We start from the raw sequence: 12,085 nt of genomic DNA, 5'->3' as shown, positions 1-12,085 counted from the left end.
CCTGTTGACTGGTATGTAAAGACAGTTTTTGAAAAAATCCTAACATTATTGAATTGGTTAAATAAGGTTTTCAAAATCAGTAATGTGAGTTTATCAAAGGACTAGGTACAGTATGGTATAAGCCCAGATAGCATCGCAATGTTGGCCCAATATTGGCCTAATGCTGGCAGTTACATCGGGCCAGTATTGGCAGTTGACATTGGCCCGCTGTTGATTTGCAAATTGGTCCATTGTCGGCCCAGTGTGTCGGTTCTATGTCGGCCAAATGTTGGCATGTCGGCTTTTGAATGTCAGGCCAACATTGGGCCGATGTAGAAGTTAGCATTTATATTGGCCCAGCATTGGCCCAATTCCGGCTATCTGTTGGCCCAATGCTGGTCTGATGTTGATTTGTCTGATCCATTGGGTCGATTAATTTTAAAGCAATAATTAATTTTAAGCTTAGTAAATACCTCTCTCATTAATGCAACACCAATCCATTCCACATGAGCTGAACAGGTTATTTCAACATTTGATAATACATTGCTTCTATTGATCAAAATAGACTTTAAAAGCTCATATTCTTCCATATATATATATTTCCTAAAATGACATTAAAAATATAGATTCCAAAACTTAACCCATATTAATTAAATGATGAAATAACCTGTTATGATATATTTCTAAAATTATCAAAATGTCAGCAAAGAAAAATGCAACTATTAGATATGGAATAACATTGTAGTGTATTTTTCTTACTTCAAAAACAATAAAAGAATTTTTTTTTTAAATCATAAAGATTAAAGAGCATGCCAACTGTTTTTAATGGATCAAACCTTTTGTGGTATTTCCCAAATCTATGTTCATTGTTTGTGTATTCATAACAGTTTACTATAATTCCTCTGGACATAAAAAGAAATAACACCAAATAAGCTTGTATAACTTGCGCTCACTGGTATGGGTTTTTTTTAATGTCAGTTATGGAAAATGTCAATCTCTCCAAAGGAATTCCAGCCAATGGCACAAAGAGAATTATTTTACACGTTTAATCTAATCTGGATCTCCACTTTCTTGGACAGTCTCTACTATTGTATATAGTGGCCAGCTTCTTGTTTTTGTCTTTCTTTGCTTCCTCCCTCTCTGTCTCCAAAAGTGCAAAGCCAGGCTTTTATGATGTTGTGAATTTCAGCATCTGTTGCATTAGATGCCATTCTGTTTTTTTCTTACAGCCTCTATAATAAAAAAGTAAATACATCTATTGATATGTACTGTACAGAAATATTGTAGGAGTATACCATTAAACACAAGTCTAAATTTCTACATTTTTATGTCAATATCTGAGCTTAATTTTCACTCTCTGCCAACACATTTCTAAGCTTTGCTTCGATAACAAAATGCAGCTAACTTATCGTACAGTTTAAGTACTAAATTTTGATATGTAATAATTACTTTACATTATGATTAAGGCATTTTCTACTTATGGCTTCAATATCAAACTTTGACAGAACAAAGTATAATATGTCTTCCCTTTATGGACATTATACAATGACTAATTTTATACTTACTTGTGATGACTGCACATAATGAGGCTTGGTGTCCTTTCCTTGCCAATTGAAAAACTCGTTGTTTCAATCCGGCGAGTGCAAGTAGCGACAATTGTTGGTAATCTGTGACAATAGAAAAAAACAAAACATAACTTCCTGAAACAATCATTCTTGTAACCTAAAACTAATTTATTTATTAGCTTATAAGCCAAATGACTCCCTTGTTGTTTCAATTGTTCTCTTAATTGTTTTGAATACTTATAAATTTGGTGTACTATCTATATCCAAGCAGCAAAATTTGCACATACTTTGGGGATTTCCACCACAATCAGGTGATGCTATAGTTTTGTTATCAATAACCTTCTTACCAAGTGCCTGGAGGGAGACTAGTGGTCAGTGTTTAGGATATGGACGGAAGAGAAATAAGGGATGTGTGATTTTAGTTTCATGTTACAGAGGAATGTTGTGAAGGGAGTGTGATCTATTCTATACATCACAACCATTTCAGCATTGGATTATGTATTCAAAATTGTAATCTTGTATATAATTATATAACTCTTCACTTGTTAAGTTGCTTATCTAAAGTAGGCTTGATCGTAAACAGCCTGATTATAGCAACATTAATTATAATTGAAAAGGAATTTTCTGTACTGATGTATAATTTTAAATTTGCTCTAATGCTGTAAAATGTACTTCTTTATTAGAACTTTCAAACTCTTTATCATATCAGACAAATAACTTATACTACTTATGAAATAATGTTATTATGTCTGTGGAGATGTTATTCAACTTAATCTTTTCTCGCCATCTACAGGTGTATGCGTACACTGACCATGTGATTTAGACACATGTGGTAATGTTTACATGCAGCAGCAGAGGCTGGTCACTATGCACTATAAGTATACTTTCCGCCCACTACCTAATCAGCTTAATTGTTAACCACCCGAGTTTTTAAGTAGGACGTTCCCAGCCTTTCAAAAATAATATATTTCGTTGTTGCATGTACATTATGCACATGTTTCATAACTGAAACATGTTAATTATCTACATCTACATGTACCACTTTCAACCTGATCACAAATTCTGTGAAATATGTTTTTGGCATGTGTAATAATACTGATAAATTGGCAAAGGTTTAGCTTTAGTTTGAACATGGAAATGGAACTATAAACATACACCAAACAATCTGTACTTGGTTAAAACAGATATAATATCATTATTATTGATCATTAACTAGTATATTATAACAAAAGTAACTCTACTTACAATTTTGATGTGGTCTTGAAGTATTTCCTATATGTCAGCAAAACTCAAAATGAATTCATGTGTGCTGGTCAGCTCCTGGTCAACTAGCTATAGAGTGTGGTCCAGATACAAATAGATGGGGATGGTCTTGGCGGGAATAGTCACGTGACTCATAGCAGATGTGGATCATTGATAGTGCCCGCCAGCGGAAATTAGCCTTACTTGTAAATCCTTGTACACGTAATGGTATAAATATGACCAGAAGACCGAGTCAAATATGCAAAAATTTTAATTCAAGCAATGAATCTCGCAGATACACACAGACAAAAAATAAAATAGGCCTAGGATATAAAGAAAAAAAGTGTTTTTTTTTATTTATTTACATTATTTACGGTACAAACCATTTAAATCAACTCACGGTCATTAGAGAAATTCTGGTAACTGTGTGTAGTACATAACATTGTTTCATTATTTTATTGAAAGTTTTTTTTTTTTCTGTCACACGTCGCATTGGCCTAATGAAACTGTATTGAGAATCGGCCAATTTGCCAATAATGGGCCAACATTTTACCAATGTAAGCAGGCCAACCATTGGGCGTACAACATCGGACCAATAATGGGCCAACTTTATCATCCCAACCGTTGGTCGTACTTCATCGGGCCAACATTGGGCCATTGATAGTACACCGACTGCCAGCGGTCACCCGACCGTAAGACCATTACCCAACATCGGGCCAATATTGGCATGTTATCTGGGAGGGTCTTTTGTGGCCCACAAAATCCGATATTTTTCACAGTTTGTTATTTTAAAGGTAGGTTTCGCCCAATGAAATATAAAGACTACGAAATTGAAATTTATCCTATACATAGATATAATCTTCAGATTATTTTCAATGCATACAGCGAACAATATGGGTGGTCAGTTGCCTAGCTTGACCAGGAAAATACTCCTCTAAAAATAGAGCGAAGTCAAGCTTTACATAGAACATGACGTATTTTTTCAAAAACAAAGCCGCAGCAACAAACGGAAGCGTGCAACAAAATGTCAGACAGAAGCAGCTGGATAGAAGTGACAGTTAAAAAACAACAACAAAAAATCGAAGCGAGAGGGACTGTTTATACATATCATATCATACGCTCGCTAACTTTGTACACCAAATATACACGTAGTTAGTCCGCGGCTGTTTGTGCGCTGGCATATGTGTTGAAATTTAACTCACCACGTGCAATGCCGTTACACGAGTCCCAACAGATCCCGGCAAGTTCCGCTTGAGATGTGGCTTCTGTTTCTTCTATTGCTACATGCCATCTCTGAATTTAATTCCCTATAGATATCCTAGGGTGCTACCGAATCCATTATTATTTCCTCCACTTTGTTGCCGATTCAGATATATTTTTTTCATCGCACACACTTTCGTTCAGCCATTTTGTTTACTTTTAGTGCGTGACAATGCGCATGCGCCAAACTTCGACAACACAATCCATCGCAGCTTCATTTGCATATTATTTTGTCTGACGGACACCGTAATAAATCAAGGATTTCCTTCAATTTTGTATTCAAGACACATTTGTTAAATCTCAAACACATAAAGAAATTAAATTGAGATATTTAATATGTATTTTTCATCTTTTCTTCCGCTTATCGCATTTCACAAAAAAAATATTTATTTGGTTGGGCGAAACCTACCTTTAAGATGCAAATCTTGCATTTCAAATATTAACTACATACCTGACATATTTGATAGTGCTATAAGGTAATATAGCAATTCTAGTTGCTATGACAACCATTTTTATTATACATAATCTACCAAATTTTCAAATTTGCATAATTTATGCAAAGTTACCATGGTTATATAGCAAAAAACACACTTTCTGTCAACAAAAGTATCATTAAGTTTTTATCTGGGGCGTATTCGATATTTCAAACGCAGCAACTTAATTTCTAAATACTTAATTTGAATTTTGGTAGATTTAGGGGCCAAAAAGATAAATCAGAGTTGATACAGGGGTTTTTCGCTGCTTAGTGCTATACATTGTTGACTGATATGTAAGACAGTGTTTGAAAATATCTTTTTGGTTTATCTGTGTTGATAAATGGGGTTTTCACTGCTTTTCCCTGTTGAGACATGCACACAGACTGATACCCATATGTCTCTCCTCTTCAGATTTTATGTTCAGGGAAGGGGGATATTATGTCTTGTAGATAATCAATAAAAGATCTGTTTGTATATGTCCTGAATGTACCACCACAATAAATACCAATATTGGTCTTTTCTTTGTTTATTTAAACTGACGATCGTGATTAAACTTCAAAGTGCCGATCAACTAGTAGAGTTTCTTTTACACATGTGCATATGAATTCGAAAATGGCGGCAGGTGATGAAGCCATGCGTTCACTCGACCTAAATGTCTTTTGAGAATTCTCCCTGTATTGTTGATCTATGCGGCGAATAGCTTGATAACATTTCAGAAATTAATGCATATTCAAGTAGCAATGAAACAATTAACGTAGCAAGTATCTTTTGTATCCTAAGCTTACATATTGTACGAAACTTGCGGTAGTCATTGCACGCCGACTTTGCATGCTTTTATGTCTCGTTCAACGAGACGCTTGATACGCACATGTCTGTCGCGGTCAACAAGACTCTGGTTGAACGAGACTACACATGAATGGCGATTGTTGTAAGGAAGCATGGTTTCTCCAACCGATCGCGAACTAAGGTACGTTACGTTAATAAATAAACATATTTGAAAGTGCAAATGCTTTAATTAGATGTTATGATCAACCGCTGCTGATGTAAATCGTAACAGCGTCGAATACCTTTGCAGATTCATGCATAAAATAACAAGCCATACTATAACGTTAATCTGTTACCTGGATGATTTCTAGTAAAAGCGAAGTAGACTATCTTGAAACATATATCGGCGAATTTCGCTAAAGATATATTACAAAATTGAAAAATATTCGATTTTATTTTTAGAATTTCCCAAATATTTTATTCAAATAACCGGAGGTCATGTAAAAGTCTATGCAAATACACGGAGTTGAAAAACAAAGATAAAGAAGGAAAAAATCGGGACCAAAGAATTTTATGCAAATAACCGAAATATTCGAATAACCGTTATTCGATTATGTGGAGTCCTCTGTACTACTACATTTAACATAGAAATGGATTTAGAGCTACAATGATCTACACTTACTTTTATTGTTGATATTTTGAGATAATTTCATTTGCATATGTTGCACCAATGAAATTATTGGTTCAATTGTTTATGTTTGTTAACCTTTTTATCCCACCAATATTACAGGTGCTGGCCTCTTATAGTCAATTTGCCTTCTGTCCGCAGTTCGTCTGCCAGTAAAAATTCCTGTTACCACATTTTTGAGACTAATTGGACAAGATAGATAGCGACTATCATCGATTTTGACAATTGAACTTTGTTGTCACTATACCTCAGAAAGTTCAAAGAATTTGTTTCATTTTTGAAGAAATTGCATGACACATTTCTAGTGTCAAAATCTAAGACGATTGTTAGTGAAATGCAGCTGCTTAACAAGGGACCTATTGAAGACCTTCAAATGAAATGTGAGAAAGATCACTATTTTCTGAGAAGTAGTGACAATTGTATAAACAGATGGAGGGCGGGGACAACACTTCCTACAGATCATGGACTGGATTTGACAAGCCTATCATCTGATGATTTTCATTGACTAAAAGTAAACGACAATTTAATCACAATGACGATGCAAAAATCATTTCAATAGTTTTATTTCCATAAACCTTGTCATGGTCTTACAAAGCATAATAGCAAAATAGTAAAAAATTATATTGTAAAACGTATATGTGAAAAGAAATCTTATTTCTATACTTTTTTATCAATAATTTTTCATCAGTCTCTCTCTGTGTATTCACTTCCTCTCCACATAGAATGGCATTTTCTCCATTTTCTCATCATTTTTTTCTCTCTTGCTAAAACACTATTTTCTCACTTTCTTCCTTTTCACTGACCCTCCAAGGATTATTTGACTGAAATGGGTGTTTTTCAAGATTTTAATAAATTTCAATGGGCAATTAACAAATGAGTAGAAAATTCTTGAAAGGCCATTTTAGAAAAGTATGAGCCAACAGCTAAAGTGTCCTCTCCAAAATAATCTCTGTCCTAATAATTAACAACCCCAACCACTCCAAAATACCCTGTCACAGTTCTAATGTAAGGCTATATGATAAAGGTACAGTATAACTTGTCTAAACTGGATGTGAAAGGGACCAGTCTATTTGTTCGGTTTAAACAGGTGTCCGGTTTATAGAGGACAGAACCTTATCACAATATATACACATGGAAATCATCAGAAGTTATTTTTATTACAGCACATTTATTCTCACATATGTACATGATAGAACACAGAATTCCATCCTACGTTTTCTTGGTTTCTGAGGTGTACATGTATGATCCATTTCTCTCGGTGTGCTACATTCAAATGAACTCTCAGAAGTTATGTGTATGTTTTATTGTTAGAATTGACCGTGAAAAGTATTCACAAATACAATGTACATGTAACAAAACCGTCGAATGAAAAGTGAAAAGTTGTCACTATCTAGCCCTTAGTATACCGGTATACAGGTAAATCCCCTTAGGCGCCTCATGATCAGTCCCATGTTGCCGGTTTGCCCAAGTTAATTTTTCAAAGAAAGGTATAGTAACATTTCCTAGACAGTTCCGGTTTTCAGAGTATACAGTTTCCGGATTATGCAGGTTTTGGGTACTATAGTTTATTAAGAAATTTGCCGGGACCAATCAAATTAATCGGTATAAACAAGTTTCCGGTTTATACAGGATTCGGTTTAGACAAGTTATACTGTATCAAACAACTTAATTATATATATATGCATCTTATATATATTTTAAGTGCCCTGGATGCTGATTTGGTCAAATAAGCGTCCAGGGCACTTTAAATTGAAAAAGAAATAGTGACCGTATAATAGGACCAAATTTGGAATAAACTTCACAAAATTATTGCATAATTTCTTTTTAATTTAAGCTATTCATCAATTTGAAATAAGATAGGGAAACCTACACAATTTTAGTCTGCATTTATTTCAAGTAAAGTGAAATTGAGCCCTCAAAAAGAGGGAGGGGTGGTTATTGGGTCAAATACAGTACTTTACTGATTATACTCATAATGGAAAAAAAGGTCCCTTTGATCAGTTATATATACAGTATTATAGTTAATTTTTATTAGTTTTCATACTAAATCCGACTTCCTGATTGGCAGATACTTTTTCTTCATACTAATATGAAGAAAAAATCCGAGAATGGCGCAAAAACCTGATGTTATCATGATGTCATAATAGAGACGTCGATGTTGCGTATTGATTTAGAAAAAATAATAGAAGAATTATAGAAGAATCTAGTAGTGGGTCGTCCAGAGAATAAGACCAATACAGTAATAAGGTTTCCTGACTTCTGTATTCACCGTAGCAATCCACAGTACATACGAATGTAGCAACACCTGGCACCTCAAATATCAAACTCTCACAACTCTCTCTTACTCTTCCTTATATACTTACATTAAGTCTGTCAGGCAAAGTTTGTCCTTATGAAATAACTTGTAGGATCCTGTTGGAGCAGTCGGGCAAACCGACCTTATTACATGGATACGCATACAAGTAAACATTTAGAAAGTAATAAGGGATGAGTTTATGATGGCCGTGGGTAAGGTAGTCAGGGACACTATAAAGGACCCCCAGAGTGGCGAACCCTCCGAGTGGCCGTACATTAATTAAGAGGCAATTTATACGTCCTCGACTACTGGGCCATAAACACTGTTATACAGACAAACAGTAGTCACAGAACAAGGTAATTATCAGGTAAATCAAGGAATGGTCCCGTGTGTATCCCTACTAAATTCCCACGGCCAACATAAATAAGAAGAATACAAATCAATCGAAATTGGTATAAACCTACAAATACAAACATCAAAATTGTACAATTAATTTTAAGTATTGATGTCACTATTTTTTCACTTCATCCGGGTATAAAAGAAATTTTGTTTGCATACTTTTGTAAGAATATGCGTAAGTGGATTCACACAGTTTGCAAACAAAAATTCTTTCATACTCCAATGAAGTGAAAAAATAGTGACATCAACGCTTAAGTGAAATATCAACTAAAGATTACTGTAAAATTGTGTATCAGGTATATAATGTAGTACAGGTACATACATTTACACATACATGCAATTACATTATACTAGCAAAACATCGTCAAAAAATGATAAAATTAAATTATTAATTCATAAAGCTGAGAGGTAACAATTCATGTATAAAATCTGTCTATAAAGGTGATCAGTCCAGTCTATTTAGACAGGTCTCCATATATATTTGGTAAACTACATTTATCACCACCGTGCAGTCAAAAGCATTATTACATTCAATAATATTATTATGTGTACCCATGTATAGTATACAAAAAGTAAAATGAAAAAAATAATGGGACTACCTCATATGTAAAGATATAGAATATAATGATATTCCTAAACAAAAGAATGTTCTTTTACTTATTTGTGTAGTTACAGTTATTGTAACAAACAACAGATTAGAATAAAAAAGGGCAATGTATAAAATCATGTGGTTTATTGTTCTCTGTCAATATATAATATCATGTGTTTTATCGTTCTCTGTCAATATATAACGTCATGTGGTTTATTTTTCTCTGTCAATATATAACGTCATAAGGTCAATTGTTTTCTGTCAATGTATAACGTCATGTGGTTAATTGTTCTCTGTCAATATATAATGTCATAAGGTCGATTGTTTTCTGTCCATGTATAACATCATGTGTTTTATCGTTCTCTGTCAATATATAACGTCATGTGGTTTATTTTTCTCTGTCAATATATAACGTCATAAGGTCTATTGTTTTCTGTCAATGTATAAAATCATGTGGTTTATTGTTCTCTGTCAATATATAATATCATGCGTTTTATCGTTCTCTGTCAATATATAACGTCATGTGGTTTATTTTTCTCTGTCAATATATAACGTCATAAGGTCAATTATTTTCTGTCAATGTATAACGTCATGTGGTTAATTGTTCTCTGTCAATATATAATGTCATAAGGTCGATTGTTTTCTGTCCATGTATAACATCATGTGTTTTATCGTTCTCTGTCAATATATAACGTCATGTGGTTTATTTTTCTCTGTCAATATATAACGTCATAAGGTCGATTGTTTTCTGTCCATGTATAACGTCATGTGTTTTATCGTTCTCTGTCAATATATAACGTCATGTGGTTTATTTTTCTCTGTCAATATATAACGTCATAAGGTCAATTGTTTTCTGTCCATGTATAATGTCATGTGTTTTATCGTTCTCTGTCAATATATAACGTCATAAGGTCGATTGTTTTCGTTCTCTGTCAATATATAACGTCATGTGGTTTATTTTTCTCTGTCAATATATAACGTCATAAGGTCAATTGTTTTCTGTCAATGTATAACGTCATGTGGTTAATTGTTCTCTGTCAATATATAACGTCACGGTGTTTATTGTTCTCTGTCAATATATAACGTCATAAGGTCAACTGTTTTCTGTCCATGTATAACGTCATGTGGTTAATTGTTCTCTGTGAATATATAACGTCATGTGGTTTATTGTTCTCTGTCAATATATCAAGTCATAAGGTCAATTGTATTCTGTCAATGTATAACATCAAGTGGTTTATTATTTCTGTCAATGTACATGTATAACATCATGTGGTTTATTGTTCTGACATGGTGCCTTCCAGTGGAGGTCAGATGTCGAGGGTTCCCCAGCCAGTCACTGTGGAGAACTCTGATATTGTTGGGCGTCGTTGGAGCAGAAAGGAAGAAATTGGTGGGAGCAGTGAGCAGACAGGCAGAGGCGGCATCAGGCTGGATTTGGAGGAAGAGGGACGAGAGATGGAGCGGTCACCAGCACCAGTGCTAGACACACGGTGACGAGTCAGAGGACATTACTACACAGACGTGATGCAGCAGGCAGATTGTAGCAACAACCAGACAGGAGGCTGCAGTGACATCGAGGCAGCAGCAAGAGCCGGTCAGTTCCTGTCTGGGATTGATCACTCAAGTCGGCGCACCTCTGGAGGACGTCGTGAATTAAGCGCCGAAACATCTGAGGAAGTAGGACCACCCATCCGATGATGGAACAGGCCAGCATTGGAAGATTGCGATGCATTCAAGAAAATAATCTGTCAATATATAGGCATGTGGTCTTTTGTTCTCTGTGTATATATATATATTATCAAATCTTGTGGTCTATTGTTCTGTAAATATATACAATCTTGTGGTCTATTGTTCTCTGTCATTATATAGTCATGTGGTCTTTTGTTCTCTGTCAATGTATAAAATCTTGTGGTCTATTGTTCTCTGTCATTATATAGTCATGTGGTCTTTTGTTCTCTGTCAATGTATAAAATCTTGTGGTCTATTGTTCTCTGTCATTATATAGTCATGTGGTCTTTTGTTCTCTGTCAATATATAAAATCATGTGGTCTATTGTTCTCTGTCATTATATAGTCATGTGGTCTTTTGTTCTCTGTCAATGTATAAAATCTTGTGGTCTATTGTTCTCTGTCATTATATAGTCATGTGGTCTTTTGTTCTCTGTCAATATATAAAATCTTGTGGTCTATTGTTCTCTGTCATTATATAGTCATGTGGTCTTTTGTTCTCTGTCAATGTATAAAATCTTGTGGTCTATTGTTCTCTGTCATTATATAGTCATGTGGTCTTTTGTTCTCTGTCAATATATAAAATCTTGTGGTCTATTGTTCTCTGTCATTATATAGTCATGTGGTCTTTTGTTCTCTGTCAATGTATAAAATCATGTGGTCTATTGTTGTCTGTCAATATATAAAATCTTGTGGTCTATTGTTCTCTGTCAATGTATAAAATCGTGTGGACTATTGTTCTATGTCAATATATAAAGTCATATGGTCTTTTTTTTCTCTGTCAATATATAAAATCATGTGGTCTATTGTTCTCTGTCAATATTATAAAATCATGTGGTCTATTGTTCTCTGTCATTATATAGTCATGTGGTCTTTTATCTCTGTCAATATATAAAATGATAATCATGTGGTCAATTGTTCTCTGTCAATATTATAAAATCATGTGGTCTATTGTTCACTGTCAATGTATAAAATATGTGGTCTTTGTTCTCTGTCTATATATAATCATGTGGTCTTTTTCTCTGTCAATATATAAAACATGTGTCTATTGTTCTCTGTCAATGTATTAAATCATGTGTTCTATTGTTTCTGACAATAT

At 34.2% G+C, this 12,085-nt stretch overlaps 1 long non-coding RNA gene across 1 annotated transcript; it reads right to left on the bottom strand.

Moving 5' to 3' along the window:
- Nucleotides 1-706: 706 nt before the first annotated feature.
- On the bottom strand, nt 707-3,811 carry LOC138316064 (uncharacterized). The gene is made up of 3 exons (XR_011207590.1): nt 2,790-3,811; nt 1,545-1,646; nt 707-1,211 (listed from the first exon to the last, which is right to left on the bottom strand). It is a non-coding gene; the product is annotated as an uncharacterized lncRNA (long non-coding RNA).
- Nucleotides 3,812-12,085: the final 8,274 nt, after the last annotated feature.

This window comes from Argopecten irradians, chromosome 2 (genome assembly GCF_041381155.1).
Source record: "Argopecten irradians isolate NY chromosome 2, Ai_NY, whole genome shotgun sequence".
Taxonomy (NCBI): Eukaryota; Metazoa; Mollusca; class Bivalvia; order Pectinida; family Pectinidae; genus Argopecten; species Argopecten irradians.
This window is presented reverse-complemented; position numbering and strand designations above follow the sequence as displayed.